At 38.8% G+C, this 10,490-nt stretch overlaps 6 non-coding genes across 6 annotated transcripts; 2 read left to right on the plus strand and 4 right to left on the minus strand.

Moving 5' to 3' along the window:
• Nucleotides 1-6,393: 6,393 nt before the first annotated feature.
• trnat-cgu (transfer RNA threonine (anticodon CGU)) lies at nucleotides 6,394-6,467 on the minus strand. Its single transcript has one exon. It is a non-coding gene; the product is annotated as a tRNA-Thr (tRNA).
• Nucleotides 6,468-6,582: 115 nt separating this feature from the next.
• On the plus strand, nucleotides 6,583-6,655 carry trnar-ucg (transfer RNA arginine (anticodon UCG)). Its single transcript has one exon. It is a non-coding gene; the product is annotated as a tRNA-Arg (tRNA).
• A 926-nt stretch (nucleotides 6,656-7,581) lies between these two features.
• On the minus strand, nucleotides 7,582-7,655 carry trnat-agu (transfer RNA threonine (anticodon AGU)). The gene has a single exon. It is a non-coding gene; the product is annotated as a tRNA-Thr (tRNA).
• Nucleotides 7,656-8,346: 691 nt separating this feature from the next.
• Nucleotides 8,347-8,420, minus strand: trnat-ugu (transfer RNA threonine (anticodon UGU)). Its single transcript has one exon. It is a non-coding gene; the product is annotated as a tRNA-Thr (tRNA).
• Nucleotides 8,421-8,828: 408 nt separating this feature from the next.
• Nucleotides 8,829-8,902, minus strand: trnat-ugu (transfer RNA threonine (anticodon UGU)). Its single transcript has one exon. It is a non-coding gene; the product is annotated as a tRNA-Thr (tRNA).
• A 1,166-nt stretch (nucleotides 8,903-10,068) lies between these two features.
• Nucleotides 10,069-10,141, plus strand: trnar-ucg (transfer RNA arginine (anticodon UCG)). Its single transcript has one exon. It is a non-coding gene; the product is annotated as a tRNA-Arg (tRNA).
• Nucleotides 10,142-10,490: the final 349 nt, after the last annotated feature.

The raw sequence follows: 10,490 nt of genomic DNA on the forward strand, positions 1-10,490 counted from the left end.
GAACAGACAGAAGGAAAGCGACAGCGCGGCGATAGCGCCGGCACGCAGCGTTCTGAGGAGGGCGCCGGGCGTTACTGTAGCTAAGGCTGGGTTGGAGTTTGCTTTTGTGGTGGCGTATCTCCAAAGAGAGCTAATAAGAAGTGGAAGTCAGTCAGCGGCGCCGTGGTTTTCCTTCAGTGTTTATCCACCTAAATATTACGGGCTATCGCTGTCCGCAGATAAGAAGTAAAACCTTTTCAAATACAGACTTCACTGAGAATAGTTCTTAAGGCGACTTCACAGATTCAAAGTCGTTGTCACTCAGTGGTTAGTCCCTCAGTCTTTCAGGTAAATTGGTTCACATAAAGTACTTTTTACTGCTAGTTTTAAATCCTCTACTGTCATAACTTTAATAATTGACCATTGTGATGTGAGACAGAGCTGATATTAACACTTCCACGCTGAAAATAGTGTATACGATACTTTGGAACATGTTTTATATAAACACACAGAACTTTCCAACCGTACAAAATAGAAACGTACTTTTTTTCGCCTTTAAAAGCTGAGAAAAGAGGCTTTCTGAGCATATTTTTTTCATCATCACACAGCGTGTAATGTAGGCAACACAAGTGTCCAAAAGGAACTTTTTTTCCGCCAAACTCAAGGAAAGTGACAGCGCAGCGATAGCACAGGCACACAGGCATTTTTACTTCTGATTTTTATTTCTGATCCATTTTGATTGGGCCAAACTTTGCCAAAGAGTGTAGTGAGTCAAAATGGTCGACTGCATTGAGTGTCTGTGGTTTTAACAATTAAAAAAGTCACGTTAAGTGCAGGAAGTTCTCAAATAAATGACAAATTACACATCTTGGTCTGCATAATTGTACATCAATTTCTATTTGTATTTGAAAGGTTTATTTCAAATGTACAAATCCAAATGTAATAAACACCAGCAGTCCCCAGCCTTTGTTTGCATCATGGACCAGTTTAATGTCAGACGGGGGAATGTGCATGGGAAAAGAAGAAGAAGACACAGAAAATTGACATCCATGACTGGCACCAGTAAAAAAAACAACTTACTTACAGACTTGACCTAAATTAAGCAATTGTATGTCCAAAAAAAAAAGTTATTTATAGATGTTTGGTGTGTGTTTTGTGTTAAAGAGTGTGAATTTTATTTAATGTTTTTTTTTTGTTTGTTTGTTTGTTTGTTTGTTTGCTTGTTTTTCATTAGTTTTTCTGGTCCTATAGTTTTTCTTACAGTTGTAACAACTACACAACTACAGTAGCAGATTGTGAAATAACAGGTTATACTGAAAAAAAAAAAAAGGGATGTATAACACTTCATTAGGGGGTAAAAGGGGAAGTTTTAATCGCAAAATTAAGAAAAAAGAATCTAGGTGAAGACAAATGTATTAAAATTGCCCTTAGGTCGGGAAGAATTAAGACTCTGAGATTGAATCAAGTTGTAGTTGTACTTAAAAACCTGAGAAAAATACTTTAATGAATGACTCACAGTACTGATCTCCAGTCTGTGCCCGTCCGCATGGTCTATGTTTGAATATGTGGTCCTCCATGAAAAACACCTCTGCTCTAAGACTGCATTTTACACACATTTTTTCATTTGCATTTGGGTCTTAATTGGAGTAACATAGTGTCTCTGTTTGCCACTACAAATGATAAAACTGCCACTAGAAAGAGTCACATTATAAACCAATTAAATGTTATTTGGTCACTGTATTACATATAGTGTGTTTTTGCCATTAAAAAGTGTAAACATTTCTTAGAATTATTTTACAAAGAGCTAAATTATCATGGTATTAAGAAGCACAAATACAGCTTTTGTTGAACATTCTGAATGTTGTGTTAACATCATGACACATCGCTTAGACTGCTGCCCCCGCGACCTGGCCCTGGATAAGCAGAATAAAATGGATGGATGGACCTAAGTTCCTGTTTAACCCCAAAATCAAGAGTTATTTTAACAATCTGAGAGTGAACGGATAACACTTTGTAGGGTTATACTGATTTAGCTAAACAACACACAGGGTGTTTTATTTTTACACTTTATTTTAGTTAATTTAAGATGAAACCAACTCAATCAGAGATACCAACCTGGTCCCCATGAGGCATTGTAGGGTCAGTTCATCACCACAGAAGCAGCTGATGAGGAGCCCAGCCCATACCCCGGTTATGTGTGTGCCAACTTGTGTGATGACTGGGTGAATATTTTAGGCCGCAGATGGTTCAGACATCGCCGAAATTGTCCGATCCTTATACTGATTTCGTTAAACAACACACGGGGTGTTTTATTTTTACACTTTATTTACACTTTATTTTAGTTAATTTAAGATAAAATTATGACCAAAACTGGTTCAAACTGGTCTACTCTCGTGGGAGTTTGAAGTGGTGGGTGGGAGGAGCCAACATTCTTGCTGTTGTGTTAACGTCATGACACATTTGGCTGATCAGAAGAACTGGAGGTGAGGTTGCTTCATCATGATCAAACTCTTCTGCTCTCATGTCCTTCACCTCAGATTTCCAGAACAACGTCCTGTCTAAATGTTGTAAATCTATTATAATTATATAATGGTGTTTCTTCATCATAAACAAAAACTATCAGTCAAAAGTTTGGACACACCTTATCTTTCACTGTATTTTTCCTTTGCGTTTTCCACTTTCTACATTTTCTATACAGATTTTATACTGAATTTCGTAAACCCTTGGCTTAGCTTTCCCACACTGAGCTTCTTGATGAAATCTCCTGAAACAGTTTTCACTTCACAGGTGTTTTGTCCTGAGGGCTGTTACACCCCTCACACTGCCCTGACACTGGGCCTGATGGCTCTACCTGTTGAGCTGCACTGAAACTTTTGTCTGAGCTTTTCTGTTATTATTGTATTTTACTGCCCCCCAGACAAATACAGTGATACTGATTGAAACAGCCCAAAGATAAAATCCACATACGAGGCTCCCTATAGTGTCTTGTACCTTATCCTGAGTGCACAGCTGCGAGGGGATGACAGAGAGGCCCCTGTGACTTTTCCTGCTGCTGTAACCAGACTGGAGCTTTGTGTTTTACATTCACACTCTATAGGACTCGATGGGGCCCCCTATAGAACAGCAGCATGATGTGCGCAAACACCCGAGGGCTGGTTCCTATTGCCAAGGCCACATTCTCTCTGCACGTTTTTTTTTTTTTTTTTTACTTCCAGGCAATGAAAATTGTGCATAGTTATTGATTTCTTGGTAACACTTTATAATAACTACACCTTACTTAGCCTTAATAAAGCATGAACAAAGACTTAATTAATAATGAACAAAGACTTGAATTAATAATGATTCACGCTTAGTAAATGCTTAATAAAGCATAATTCGTCTTCACTTTAGAAAAGCTCTCAAAAAGACAGGGTAAAACTTTATAATAACTACACCTTATTTAGCCTTAATAAAGCATGAGCAAAGTCTTAATTAATAATGATTCATGCTTAAAAACTACTTAATTACTACCTGAATTAGCACTTAACTTGCACTTAATTGGCCTGTGCTGTAAATAGTTACTCAATAGTTCTTAATTACTCATGAACTAACATTTACAAATGTATATTTAAGTACACATTTGATCATTTATTAATGATTAGTAAACAATGAGAGAATGATTTACTAATAATGCAATGTAATGATCATTCAGGCAGCTGTTATCTGTTAGTTAAGTCTTTCTGAGAGTTTTTCTAAAGTGAAGACTAATTATGTTTATTAATCATTTGTTAAGGTTGGTCAAATTCCAGAGAAACAATAATGCATTATTAGTAAATCATTCTCTCATGGCTTATTAATCATTAATAAATGCTTCAAATGTGTACTTAAATATACATTTACAAATGCACACACAAATGCTTAGTTTATGAGTAATTAAGTAAGAAATACTTATTAGTAACTATTTACAGCACAGGCGAATTAAGTGCAGGTTAAGTGCTAATTCAGGTAGTAATTAAGTAGTTACTAAGTGTTAATCATTATTAATTAAGTCTTTGTTCATGCTTTATTAAGGCTAAATAAGGTGTAGTTATTATAAAGCGTTACCCTTAACAGATAACAGCTGCCTGAATGATCATTGCATTGCATTATTAGTAAATCATTCTCTCATAGCTTACTAATCATTAATAAATACTCAAATGTTAGTCCATGAGTAATTAAGCAAGAAGTACTTATGAGTAACTATTTACAGCACAGGCGAATTAAGTGCAAGTTAAGTGCTAATTCAGGTAGTAAATTAAGTAGTTACTAAGCTTGAATCATTATTAATTAAGTCTTTGTTCATGCTTTATTAAGGCTAAATAAGGTGTAGTTATTATAAAGTGTTATAGATTTATTTTATAAGTACTTGTAAATATGAATGTGAAATGTATACAATTTATCAATTGCATGATTTTCTTCTGTTTAAATTCTTACCTAATAAAGAAAGTGATATTGATATATGCACTTCTTCTCTTGGTATTGCACTTTGTATTTTGTACATGTGATTCCCTGTCAAATAAAATTCAGCAAAACAGCTGCATCAGGGTTCAGGGGCTGATACATTAAAACATCATGCATCTCGTCAAATGAAATACTTCAGTGGAGTGGCTCATCATTGATTATGCTCGTGATATTTTCAAAAACAGGTGAAAAATGTAGGCGTACTTGAAAAGTTAACTACGAGCACATGGTAATGCACAAGCTTTTAAAATGCGGTTTTGCCAGCTTCATTTGCACATCAGATCTCATTATTAGTGATTTTGTATTGATTTTTTGCCAAGTTTCAGACTGATATAAACAGCATTTACTGCATTAACTGATTCATATTCACTCACACTTTTTAAAGACTTGCCCTACTTCACAGAAACTACGCTGAACTTTCCAATACGGTGTGTGACTCATTCATCTCAGTGTCAGGTTTGATGACAGTGCTGGTGTTGGAGAGTGGTGCCCAAAGCTAAGTCCCACGATCCTTTCTCCTAAAGCAGCTTGGAACCTTCCTCTGCTGTGAGCTCCTCTGAGGCAAAGCCAAGAGTCCTCCACATTATACGAGCGCTTTTGGAACAGGCCCAGCTGCGTCACACGAACAAATCCTCTGTGCTTAAAACACTGATCTGTAGTTTTAAAAAGACAAACATCTTTAAAAGTGCCAGGCCATTTGGTAACATGGAGGGCCCTTAAGCCTCAGAATTAGCTGGAATTAAAATGATTTGGAAGTGAGCCGAGGACAGAGAGGATCCACAGGTGCATCCTGGGTAGATTATCCGACCCAGAAGAGAGGAGCAGCGAAGGGCGAGTGGGAATTTACAGAAGTGGAGCACCATTCTCAGAGCACTGATGAGAAGGTTCAACTATCAAGGGCCCTGGCACATGAGTAACACCTGCTGTGTGCCAGTGGGCAAGGACCCCAGTCTTCTGCACATTTACACTGGCCTCTTATACCGACCATTAAGCGGAGAGTCGGGACTTCAACAGTGCCAACGGTGGACTTCACACTATCCAACAGATTATTGTTTGCCCCCATGTGGACAGATAATGTTCTGTATTTCAGTGAGAACCTGTAATGTTATTTGAATAATTAATGCTGATGAATAAATAATAAATAAATGAATAATAAAATGATTCTCCATGTATCTGAGCAAAATGTGTCTTGTCTTAGTACAGATAAATCGTATAAGCAGCTCTTGAGGCTGCATCTAATTAGAAAACATTTTATTATATACTTGAAATCAGGAAGTGTACATAAGCATGCTAGTTGTTGTTTGCTTTACCGTCATGGCAAAACTCCACACTGGTCTCGAAGGGTTGTAAAAGCTGCTTGTGGTGAATAATGATGATGGTCAGAATGCATAAGGTGAACGTGCACGGACAGTCAACTTTTTCAAATGAACTAATTCTGTTTTTCAGATTTTTAACAAGGACTCTGATACATAATCCTGCTCATTTGCAAACTAGGGAATAAAAGGCTGACTTAGGGCCATGTGGCCTAGTGGATAAGGCATCTTACCTTGGATAACAAGAGTGAGGGTGTGAATCCCTTCGTGATTACCAGCTCACGTTTGATTTTTGAATATTTATAGAAGAGAACAGAATATGAAAAGGCACTCATGGACTTTGAACCCAGGATCTCCTGTTTACTAGACAGGCGCTTTGACCAGCTAAGCCACAGCACCTACATTTTCTAAACTAACCATGAAAGAAAGGTAAAATTTGGGCACTTGGCGTATTGTGAATTACATTCAGACAAATGATCCTGCTCCTTCACAAGTTAGGAAATAAAAGACACCCATGCCTGTGTGGCCAAATGTGTAAGGCATCTGACTGCAGACCATGAGATTGAGTGTTTGAGGTCATACGTGGTTTTCAAATGTTTAAGTACGAGAACCAAACGTTGAAAGGCACTGCTGGGGTTTGAACCCAGGATCTCCTGTTCACGAGACAGGCACTTTGACCAGCTAAGCCTCAGCGCCTTCGGTTTCTGAGGTGACCATGAAAGGAAGATAAAATCTGGGCACTTGGCATTTCTAAAGAACAGTCAGATAAGGTATCCTGCTCTTCACAAGCTAGAAAATAGAATATAAGCATGACCACGTGGCCTAATGGATAAGGCGTCTGACTTCGGATCAGAAGATTGAGGGTTCGAATCCCTTCGTGGTTATTAGGTCATGACAAGTTTTAGAACGTTTACAGAAAAAAACTGAAAACTGTTCGGATTTGAACCCAGGATCTCCTGTTTACATTATTAGGCGCAGTGTAAACAAGCCCCAGTTATACAAATCATGCAGCACATTCAAAATCAGACAGTGACAGCACTTTGACCATGTGGCCTAATAGATAAAGAATCTGACTTCAGGTGTGAAGATTCAGGATTTGAACCACTTTGTGGTAATCAGATTATGCATGATTGTTTTTAATGCTGCTCCAGAGAACAGAATGTGAAAAGGCACTGCTGGGATTTGAACCCAGGATCTCCTGTTTTCTAGCCAGCTGCTTTGACCAGCTAAGCAACAACGCCTCAAACACTTTAGAAACTGTTTGTTTGTGAAATGTGCTATAGAAAGAAAGTAGATTGGACTGGATTGGAGTTACACAAATCATCAACCACATTCAAAATTATACAGTGATAGCACTTCCATGACCACGTGGACTAATCTGACTTCAGGTGTGATGATTCAGGATTTGATCAGGAGAGTGAGGGTTCAGATCCTTTCGTGGTTATCAGGGCATGATAGATTTTAGAATGTTTACAGAAGAAAACACACAAAAAATAGGCACTGCTGGGATTTGAACCCAGGATCTCCTGCTTACAAGACAGGTGCTTTGACCAGCTAAGCCACACACACATATTTTAAGCACCTGCACACAGACACAAACCCAGGATTAGGTAAAGCGTAAACAAGACCAAGTTACACAAATCACCCACCACATTCAAAATTATACAGTGAAAGCAATTTGATGACAATGTGGACTAATAGATATGGAGTCTGAATTCAGGTGTGAAGATTCAGGATTTGAAGCGCTTTGTGGTAATCAGAGTATGTTTGATTTTTCTAATGGTTACCCACAGAGAAGAGAATGTGTAAAAGGCACTGCTGGGAGTTGAACCCAGGATCTCCTGTTTACTAGACAGGCGCTTTGACCAGCTAAGCCACAGTGCCTACAGTTTCCTATCTGACCATGAAAAAATTTGGGCACTCGACACATTGCAACTAATATTCAGACGAAAGATCCTGCTCTTTTACAAGCTGGGAAATATTGGCTCTTCATGACCATGTGGCCTAATTGTTAAAGTGTCTGACTCTGGAGCAGTGGCTTGAGGGTTTGAATCTGTGCATGGTTGTCAGGGTGTGCTTGAACTCTGAAGAGAAGAAAGAACATGTGAAAAGGCAGTGCTGGGATTTGGATCCAATGTTTACAAGACAGGCACTTTGACCAACTAAGCCACAGCACCACCTATAGACTAAAATGCAGTATTAGGCACAGTGCAAATAAGCCCCAGTCATGCGAATCATGCAGCACAAAAATCAAAATCATACAACGATAGCAGATTCAGGATTTGAACCGCTTTGTGGTAATCAGAGTATGATTGATTGTTTTTTAGTATTGCCCCAGAGAACAGAATGTGAAAGGCACTGCTGGGATTTGACCCCAGGACCTCCTATTGGGCACTTGGCATAACAGAGTCAGACAAATTATACAACACATTCACATGCTGGGAAATTGAAGGCGACTGTGACCACGTGGTCTAATGAATAAGGCGTCTGACTTCGGATCAGAAGTTTGAGGGGTCGAATGTCCCCAGGGCATGATAGACTTTAGAACATTTACAGAAGAAAACAGAATGTGAAAAGGCACTGCTGGGATTTGAACCCAGGATCTCCTGTTTACAAGACAGGTGCTTTGACCAGCTAAGCCACAGCGCCTCTAAAGCATACATCAAGCACATGCATCGAATCACTTCATGGTTATTGTAGAAGAAGAGAGTATTTAGAATGTTTACAGGAGAAAACAGACGGTAAAAAGGCACTGAGATTTGAACCCAGAAGCGCCTGTCTGTTTACAAGACAGGCGCTTCGACCAGCTAAGCCACAGCACCTATATTGCTGGGTATAAACATGAAACAAAGCTAAAATTTGGGCATATTGGAATTAAAATCATAAAAATCTGATACAGAGCATTTAGGAGTGAATCTCTTGTAGAAACTCCTGCTCTATCTGTCTGAAAGTATTACATCTTTCATCTTTCTATGATGTAGAATATAATGCATCATATTGTAGTCCCCAGGGCATGATAGATTTTAGAATGTTTACAGAAGAAAACAGAGTGTGAAAAGGCACTGCTGGGATTTGAACCCAGGATCTCCTGTTTACAAGACAGGTGCTTTGACCAGCTAAGCCACAGCGCCTTGAAAACATACATTAAGCACATGCACACAGAGGAAATCAAAGTATTAGGTAAAGTGTAAACATGCCCCAGTTACACAAATCACTCACCACATTCAAAGTTAGACCATTATAGCACTTCGATGACCACATGGACTAATAGATATGGAATCTGACTTGAGGTGTGAAGAGCCAGGATTTGAAGCGCTTTGTGGTAATCAGAGTATGTTTGATTGTTTTAATGGTTGCCCACAAAGAACAGAATGTGAAAAACCACTGCTGGGATTTGAACCCAGGATTTCCTGGTTACTAAACAGGTGCTTTGACCAGCTAAGCCAGAGCGCCTACAGTTTTTGATGTGACCATGAAAGAAAACTAAAACTTGGGCACTTGACATATTGTAAATAATATTCAGACAAATTATCCTGCTCCTTCACAAGCTGGGAAATATGAGCCACTCATGATCATGTGGCGTAATGAAGAAGGTGTCAGACTGAGGGTTTGAATGCCTTCATGGTCGTCAGGGTATGCTTGAACTTTGAAGAGAACAGAGAACATGTCAAATGACTGTTGGGATTTGAACCCAGGATCTAATGTTAACATGACAGGCACTTTGACCAGCTAAGTCACAGTACCTCCCACAGATGGAAAAGCATTATTAGGCACAGTGTAAACAAGCCCCAGTTATACAAATCATGCAACACGTTCAAAATCAGACAATGATAGCACTTTGACTATGTGGTTTAATAGATAACAAATGTGACTTCAGGTGCTAAGTATCAGGATTTGAACCACTTTGAGATAATCAAAGTATGCTTGATTGTTTTTAATGTTGCCCCAAAGAACGGAATGTAAAAAGGTACTGCTGCTCATTTGCAAGCTTTGAAATATCAACTGTGACCACGTGGCCTAAAGGATAAGGCATCTGACTGCAGACCGTGAGACTGATTGTTTGATTTCCTTTGTGGTTTTGAAATGTGTAAGCAACCTAATGCAGAAAGGCACAACTGGGATTTGAACCCTGGATCTCCTGTTTATAAGGCAGGCTCTTTGACCAGCTAAGCCACAGCGCCTTCTGTTTTTGAGGTGACGATGAAAGGATGTTAAAATCTGGGCACTTGGCATTTCTAAAGAACTGTCAGATGAGTTATCCTGCTCCTTCACAAGCTAGAAAACAAACTCCGTACATGACCACATGGCCTAATGGATAAGGCGTCTGATTTCGGATCAGAAGATTGAGGGTTCGAATCCCTTCGTGGTTATTTTAGAACGAAAGAATATCATTCAGAATGTTTACAGGAGAAAACAGAAGGTGAAAAGACGCTGCTGGGCTTTGAAGACAGGCACTTCAACCAGCTAAGCCACAGCGCCTACGTTGTTGGATATAAACATGAAACAAAGCTAAAATTTGGGCACCCGGCATATTGGAATTAAAAACATAAAAATCTGGTACAGAGCGTTTAGGAGTGAATCTCTTGTAGAATCTCCTGCTCTATCTGTCTGAAAGTATTACATCTTTCATCTTTCTATGATGTAGAATATAATGCATCATATTGAATTAGTAACAATGCAATAACAATACACATTCATATTCCCATATTTAGCCTCAAA

The sequence above is a fragment of the Boleophthalmus pectinirostris genome, unplaced genomic scaffold, assembly GCF_026225935.1.
Source record: "Boleophthalmus pectinirostris isolate CB_2022bp ecotype Guang Dong unplaced genomic scaffold, ASM2622593v1 HiC_scaffold_14, whole genome shotgun sequence".
NCBI lineage: Eukaryota > Metazoa > Chordata > Actinopteri > Gobiiformes > Gobiidae > Boleophthalmus > Boleophthalmus pectinirostris.